This window comes from Bactrocera tryoni, unplaced genomic scaffold, assembly GCF_016617805.1.
Source record: "Bactrocera tryoni isolate S06 unplaced genomic scaffold, CSIRO_BtryS06_freeze2 scaffold_25, whole genome shotgun sequence".
Taxonomy (NCBI): Eukaryota; Metazoa; Arthropoda; class Insecta; order Diptera; family Tephritidae; genus Bactrocera; species Bactrocera tryoni.
The window spans coordinates 20,162,924-20,171,872 of NW_024395977.1; the positions used below are offsets into that span (position 1 = coordinate 20,162,924).

At 41.6% G+C, this 8,949-nt stretch overlaps 1 pseudogene; it reads left to right on the top strand.

The window, feature by feature from the left end:
• The window catches only part of LOC120780789, a 49,257-nt pseudogene extending 42,295 nt beyond the window's left edge, over positions 1-6,962 (top strand).
• Positions 6,963-8,949: the final 1,987 nt, after the last annotated feature.

Here is an 8,949-nt window from a genome sequence, read left to right on the forward strand (position 1 = left end):
AAATAAATAGCATAGTAAGATCCCGAGTAAGCAACACTACTTCATTCCGCATCAATGCGTTTTAAGACCCTAGAGCAAAACAACCAAATTACGTGTTGATGCTCTGACGCTTCGAGTCGTACTTTTCTTCGTTTTTATGCAGAAGACAGAAATTGCCAGCTGTTTATACTGTTGCAACAGAGTATTAAGTTTTGTTCACTTAACGGCTGCACGTATCACCTAAAATTAAGCGTAATAGATATACAGTTAAATATAAGTATATTAATGATACGAAGGACTAGAAAAGTTGAAATCCGGTTGACTATCTGTCTGTCCGTCGTCAATCTGTGCAAGCTGTAACTTGAGTAAAAATTGATATATCTCAAAGCGCGATAAATAAATAAATAAAATATAAATTTGAGAGAGATTTATGGGACCCGCTGTGAAAAGTGGTCGATGGGCGTGGCACCACCCACTTTTTGATGAAACCATAGCACAATTTTAAATTCCACCTGTTTCGTTCAAATTCCAGTACACAAATCAAGAAGCAATTAATATAACAATGAAAACTGTTCAAGCCCCTAGGTACCGATAGTTGACATCTTATTGAAAATTTTGTTCAATGTGTGAGATATATAATTGAAATTTAGGGATAGGATGAATCGGACCAATACTTCCCTTAGCTCCATATACCTAAAATAAAGATTTTCAAACTTCGGGGTAACTTTGTATTGCATATATCAGCCAATATGTGAGTTATCTCAACAAAAATAACAAAGCGTGTTTTACATAACAGTATATCTTTTTGTCAAAAATACATTTGGGCAAAAACTTGACATAGCTCATTTTATATGATTATTTTTTTAGGAAGTAAATAGTATCGAGAAAATTAAATAAAATAATTTTAAAATAAAAGACGACACAATTCCGATTTCTTTGGCGCCGCGATATGACAGTTGGAAGGAGAAAGTCCTCTTGGCTAAAAAAAACGCTTAGTTTACGAGATATTGGACTTTAAAGTTCAAAAATTCCAAAAATTCGAACATCTCAACAAGCTACATTTAACACATTTTATGCATATTTTTCACTTCAAATTCATTTAATTAAATTGTAAACTCTTAAACAAATTCACAATTTATAAGTTTTGGAGGTTTTACAAGGTTCGTTCCAAAGTTAACAGGACTTTACAAAAAAAAAACGGAACAAATGGTTTTTTCGGCAAAATCAATTTATTTTATTCAAAATAGTCTCCGTCTGCTTCTATGCAGCTTTTTGCACTGTCCAAAAGCATGTCGAACAAGTGGTTTAGCTCGTTGGCCGGTATGACCGCCAGTATGCCGGTGCAAGCCGTTTGAATGACCTCTACGTCTGCATAACGCTTTCCTTTCATGGGCAAATGTATTTTTCCGAAAGGAAGAAGTCGCACGGTGTCAGATGAATACGGGGAGTGGTTAAAATAGTTAAATTGTCTTTTTTGACCTCTTTAATGATGTCTTTCGAATGTTGGATTGTGAGAAATTTTTGGTCGTCAGTCAATTTGTGCGGAATAAACAGTGCACACACCTTTCGTAAACCCAAATATTCGGTCAAAATGCGATAAGTCGATGCTTTGGAGATGTTCAGTTCCATTTTCATGAATTCCAATGATGATTTCGGCTGATTTTTGATGAATTCACACACTGTTTCGATGGAATTTCCGGTGATCACGGATTTTGATTGGCCCATGCGTTGATCACCATTTATGTCCTTACGGCCACTTTGAAAACGTTGAAACCACTCGTGCACTCTGCTACGGGATAGACAATCATCGCCATAAACTTGTTTCATCAATTGGAACGTTTCGGTAAAAGTTTTACCAATTTTAAAACAAAATTTAATGTTGGCTCTTTGTTCGAAGCTCGTTTTCGCACCGATAACACAAACATTCTGACACTTAAAACGCAATAACTTCCAATATATGAAATGTCATGAAATTGGACAACCGATAAAGATAGCAGATTCTAACGCATCAGCCGAGATATAGATGGCGCCACCAGGGAGCGCTGGATTAAAAAAATCTTGTTTACTTTGGAACGCACCTTGTATATGATTTAATCACGCCATTTCCGGGCACGGTTCCGATTACTTTGGCAGTCGGGTAAAAATCATGAATTTCGGTGAAAATGGGGTATGTGTTGATAGAGAAGCTTCTCCAGAGGAGGAATATGCAAAAATATTAAAATAAGTTCATATTTCACTTTTATTTTGTTATTTTTATTTTTTTTATTAATTTATAAATCAAGTAACGCACTCATCATTGAAAAGTTAGATTATTAACAATTATGAAGAGAGCGAGGGTTGCCATATCTTACACACCAAATATGAAGGATTGTTTAACAATAGCGTTTTCTTTGTTTGTTTTTCTTTATTAACAAGAAAAAGATTCTTTCTCACATTTTTAAGCTATAATTGAGTATGAAATGTACTCTTTTCAGTGATGGCGGCCTTCGACCGCGTTCGAAAAAATAACCCTGGTCGAGCCAATATCTGGGGTGACTGAAGTACTTTCGCGTTGTACTCCTTTCTGCGTTGGCGGCCTTTAGCCGCGCTCTAAAAAAAACACCTGGTCGAGCCAATACCCGGGGTAACCTCAGTATTTTATTACCTTATTACTTAATATTATTATATAATATTACTTAGTTTTTTAATAAATTTTAATAAAATATTTATATGCATAGAAAGATTGTTCATACAAATTTTTATTTGAAATATAATTTATACAGAAACTTGTTTGTATTAGGACTTCTTCTTCTTCTTAATTGGCGTAGACACCGCTTACGCGATTATAGCCGAGTTAACATCAGCGCGCCAGTCGTTTCTTCTTTTCGCTACGTGGCGCCAATTGAATATTCCAAGTGGAGCCAGGTCCTTCTCCACTTGGTCCTTCGAACGGAGTGGAGGTCTTCCTCTTCCTCTGCTTCCCCCGACGGGTACTGCGTCGAATACTTTCAGAGCTGGAGTGTTCTCGTCCATCCGGACAACATGACCTAGCCAGCGTAGCCGCTGTCTTTTAATTCGCTGAACTATGTCGATGTCGTCGTATATCTCGTACAGCTCATCGTTCCATCGAATGCGATATTCGCCGTGGCCAATGCGAAAAGGACCATAAATCTTTCGCAGAACTTTTCTCTCGAAACGCAACGTCGAATCATCTGTTGTTGACATCGTCCAAGACTCTGCACCATATAGCAGGACGGGAATTATGAGTGACTTATAGAGTTTTGTTTTTGTTTGTAGAGAGAGGACTTTGCTTCTCAATTGCCTACTCAGTCCGCAGTAACACCTGTTGGCAAGAGTTATTCCGCGTTGGATTTCTAGGCTGACATTGTGGGTGGTGCTTACGCTGGTCCCAGGATAGACGAAATTATCTACGACTTCAAAGTTATGACTGTCAATAGTGACGTGAGTGCCAAGTCGCGAGCGCGACGACTGTTTGTTTGATGACAGGAGATATTTCGTCTTGCTCTCGTTAACGGCCAGACCCATTTCCTTTGCTTCCTTGTGCAGCCTGGAGAAAGCAGAACTAACGGCGCGGGTGTTGAGGCCAATGATATCAAAATCATCGGCATACGCCAGCATCTGTACACTTTTATAGAAGATGGTACCTTCTCTATTTAGTTCTGCGGCTCGAACTATTTTCTCCAAAAGCAGGTTGAAAAAGTCGCACGATAGGCGATCGCCTTGTCTGAAACCTCGCTTGGTATCGAACGGCTCGGAGAGGTCTTTCCCGATTCCGATGGAGCTTTTGGTGTTCCAAATACAGACATCGCGGCATAACTGATAAGGTCCAATCAGTTTGTTGACGGCGGGCTTTAATTTTTCATACAATACGATCAATAGAACCTTATGCGCGATGTTGAGGAGGCGTATCCCACGGTATTTGGCGCAGATTGTTGGGTATGCTGTTTTATGGATTGGGCATAGCAATCGTTGGGCATGCTTTCGTCCGACGATATTTTACAAAGAAGCTGATGTATGCTCCTTATCAGTTCTTTGCCGCCGTGTTTGAATAGCTCGGTCGGCAATCCGTCGGCCCCTGCCGCTTTGTTGTTCTTCAGGCGGGTAATTGCTATTCGAACTTCTTCATGGTCGGGTAATGGAACGTCTGCTCCATCGTCATCGATTGGGGAAACGGGTTCTCCTTCTCCTGGTGTTGTGCGTTCACTGCCATTCAGCAGGCTGGAGAAGTGTTCCCTCCATAATTTAAGTATGCTCTGGGCATCAGTGACTACATCACCTTTGGGGGTTCTACAAGAGTATGCTCCGGTCTTGAAACCTTCTGTGAGCCGCCGCATTTTTTCGTAGAATTTTCGGGCATTTATTAGGACTGAAATTGCGAAATAAAAAAAGAGGTATTATAGCGAAAAAGAGAAATTTCATCGAATTGCTCATATTTGCTTATTATCACATGGCAGCGCTCTATTTCCTCATAATTGTTAGCACATAAATGATGCTTACTTCGCGTGTAAAAAGTGATTTTTAAATATAAATTTCTCACTTATAAAAAGTTCAAAAAATGTAAATTGTGAATTTGTTTAAATGTTTATAGTTTAAGTAAATGAATTTGAATTGAAACGTGTGGACCAAGTGAATTAAATGTAGTGAAATAACTTGTTTAAATGTTCGAATTTTGGGATTTTTTTTGAAAGCCAAATATCTCGTAAACTTATTATTTTCTAATCAGGAGGACTTCCTATTTCCAACAGTATATTCAGATCGCGGCACCAAAGAAATCCATATTGTCAATTCCCGCGACAGCCAGTTCTATCCACCGGTATCGATAAAGATTTTATCAGGCGATATCCCTACTCGTGCTGGCATTGAGTCCAACTCGAACCCTTAGGTATTTGCCTACTGTGTTTGCGCCAAAAGGCTCCATCCAAACTCCAGATCGGTCCGGTGAAATACGCGCAATGGATGGATCCTTTTTAAGACTTGCTCAGGCCTTAAGACATATAGGGAGTGGACTACGAGTTCCGTGGAACCATGTTGCCAACGCACTACTGCGTCATTCGCCTCAACGGCTGGGCAATCTGCACTCAGTTCGGCCAACAGAGGATCTCCGCGGTCCACAGGAGCTCCCAACCCCGTCCCGCTTCAATCCTCGCACAGTCTGTTTCGTGTGTCATACCGTCATACGTCGGACCATCACATCAGTCAAGTGCAGTCTCGTACTGGCTTGTGTCACTCCTCGGCGTGTTCCGGTCTGCCCCCGCAACACTCAGCAAGGGCGTCGCCTAACAACACAACAGTGCGACAACCACCCCTGCGGGTTTCACAGCTGCAACAAACACCACCTACACGCCACTCTCTCCTCCTCAGGATCACCCACGGACACCCACGGACACCCACGGACACCCGCAACAAACCCGAATACTACAACTCAACTTCAACGGACTCCAGAGTAAGATCGAAGAGATAGCTTCACTCATGAACCGGGAACGCGTATCGATAGCTGTGATCCAAGAAATCAAGCTAAATAGCCACTCAGATCTTCTGAGCATCCCCCAGTTACATGTTGCCCTATAGGATATCACCCGAATTTAGGTGCGCTATTTCATGGTGAAAACCGTTTGGTAAAAGCAACCTTAACACGCACTACGATCGTTGGCATTCCTGCCTACCAAATGATCGTAAGGGCGGATTAACGATTCGACATTCTGCACAATGAATGACGAAGCCCCTCCAGATTTATGGGGAACTGTAATAGCTCGCCCCATATTACCATTGCTAGTGGTGGTTTGATAGATATCATAACCTGGCGACCTATGCTAACTCTCTCATCAGACCACCTGCCTATAATTATCTCGACAGAGAAACCTTACGATTTTGTTTCTGTGGGCAACCGCACTTTCGTTAACGTTAACAAAGCTAACTTGGTCGGCTTCACAGAATTTACTGAGAGCACCTTCAACGCTCTACCCATTCCTACGGACGTATCCGTTGGCTAAAGTCGTTTCCGCAAGGTGATCGCAACAGCTACTGCTCGCTTCATCCCAGCTGGAAGAATAGCGGAAATCCGCCCCAATTTCCCAGCCGAAGCAGCCGTTTTAGCTAACGAGCGTGACACCATACGCCTTGCCGATCCCGTAGATCCCTGAATAAGGGACTTCAATTTGAAGATTCGGCGATTGGTAAATCAAGATAAGCGGACGAAATGGATAGAGCATCTGAAGTCTTGTAACCTCTCCATCAGTGTGAGTAAGCTTTGCTCTACTGTCAAGACTTTGTCTAACCCGAAGAAACATGATGACCGAATCGAAGTTCAATTCAATGGTCATTTCTTTTCGGACCCGAAGAAGTGCGCGAACTACTTAAGCGGGCAATTTACACTGCACCCTTCGGTAGACAAAACCAAGCGATGTGTTCAGAATATAAACAATAAAGAGAAATCGTCTAAATCCATTGGCTCCGATGGAATTAACATGCTTATGCTAACTCATCTAGGCACGATGGGAGTAAGCTACCTCACCAAGGTCCTCAACCTGTTGCTGACCACTCTTCAAATGCCCATTGTGTGGAAAGACGGAAGAGCGGTCCCACTACTGAAACCTGGGAAACCCGGGAACAAAGGGGGGTTCTAGTGAAGACACTTAAGGCATTGCTACTCCCGACCTTCACTCACCACCTAAGCCTAGCCAACTACCAGCACGGATTCCGAAAAATGCACAGTACCAATATCAAAGGCCTTTGACATAGTCAAACACACAACGCTACTGCTGGACATTGAACAAACTACGCTCCCTCCAGGACTGAGGAGGTGGACCATAAACTACCTGAGCGGTCTGTTTCGAGGAGAAAAATCCAAACTGAGAAGAATTAAAAAGGGGGTTCCGGGGTCCCCGCTACTGTTTAACTTCTACATCTCGAAACTCCCACAGCCAAACTTATTGTTCAAATCTATTTATTTGGCAACAACTAAGGGGTTACATTCTGTCAAATAATCAGTGTTATCTTATCGACATCCTTTGTAAAAAACTAAAAGAAATAAAAAAAACCCAAAAAGAGAATTTTTGCAGCTGTTTATAGCAAAAAACTGTTTATTACCCGTAAATGGGGTTTAAAAAAAATAACCCTGGTCGGTCCAACACCATTGTATGTCAAGTTTTTTTCACGTAAAACTCCTGTTTGCGTGGGCGCTTCAAAAAAAATTATCCTTGTCGGTCCAATACCTGGGCGTTTTAAGTTTTTTTCGCGCAGAGCTCCTTTTTACGTTGGCGGCTATCGGCTGGGCTTCAATAAAATAAACCTGCACGGTCCAACACCGGTGCGTGTTACGTTTGTTTTGCGTAAAACTCCTTTTAGCGTTGTCGGCCTTCGGCCTTCAAAAAAAATAACCTAGTCGGTCCAACACCAAGGTGTGTCAAGTTTTTTTCACATAAAACTCCTTTAAAACTATTTTTGCACAATATAATGTAAAATAAATGTGTATGAACGAATTAGTGAAGTATTAGTGAAAATATAAATTAAAAATATAAGTGTAAAATTAATTTTAAATTGAAATAATACGTAATTCAAATTGTGGTAATTTTCAACTTTAAACGCAAATATCTCGAAACTATTGGTTTCCTGCGGCTATAACTATATATATCCGCCCATACCCATTTTATTTCCAAAATCCTGGGACGGTATTCTAATGCCGACCCTATATTCCTGATCTGGGGAGCCTCCTCTATCCGACCATACCCATTTTATTGCCGACATCCTGAGACGGTATTCCAAAGTGGACACAAATAAATTCTTGATCTGGGGAACGTCTTCTATCCGACCATACCCATTTTATTCCCGAAATCCTGGGACGGTATACTGAAGTTTTCCCCTTGCGGCACGATTCCGATTATTTTGGCGGTCGGATAATAAACACGAATCTCGGCATAAATGGGGAAGGTACAGATAGGGAAGCTTCTACAGAGGGGAAGCTTATTTTATTTTTTTTATATTTTAGCTATATTTGTTAAATTAAAAATCACTTAGCACACTCATCATTGAAAAGGTTAGATTGTTTACAATTATGAGGAAAACGAGCCTTGAAACATCTTAAACACCAAATATGAAGGATTCAACGATTTTTCTTTGTTTGTTGATGTTCTTGTTCTAACGGTTATCAATCCCGGTTAGGATGGTAAGGGTAATCCATGTTGTCGTCGACGTTATCTAGCGAGAGGCCCAGAAAACGTGCTGTTCCGACGGGGTCGGACCAAAGGGAAAGGGTGTTAGATGAGTAGAGTTCGCAGGGCGTGGAAAGAGGTGGCCAGTGTCATGCGGTGACTCGTTGCATGCAGGACATATATTGGGTATGTCGGGGTCTATTCTGGACAAGTAGGTGTTTAACCTGCTCCAATATCCAGAACGAAGCTGAGCTAGGGTAACTCACGTTGTGGTTTGTGGTCACGGTGGTGGTTTGACTCCAAGAACGCCTTTCACTGCAAAGAAGTCGGTGAAGGTGTTGATAGCTCCACTGTGTATGACTGATGGTACCTGTCGGAAGTTAGTTGCGTTCGAAATCTGGTCGGCGTACTGTACGATGTCATCGACGTAATTAAGGAAAGATCTCTTGATGCTCCTAGGAAGCGGTTCCGCTCCAAGCAGGTGGCTGCAACGTTGATTTCTACAAAAACATTCTAGCAGGAACTGCTTGGAGAAGAGTTCATTATGCTCATTAACTGGGAGCATAAGCTTTTGACTATATAGGTGTTCGATGGGAGACATCAAGAGGCATCCTGTCGTAGTCCGGAGTGCAGTGTTCTGGCAGGTCTGGAGTTTCCTCATCTGCGTATCACTGCATCCAGGCGACCATATTGAAGACCGACCGGCCGATTGGCTTGTATGTTGCCAACAGCGTATCTTTGTATTTCCCCATTTCGGAATTTTGACGCCATCAACTACAATATTAAGCTGAAGTCTATACTCCTTCGTCCAGTATGTAAATAT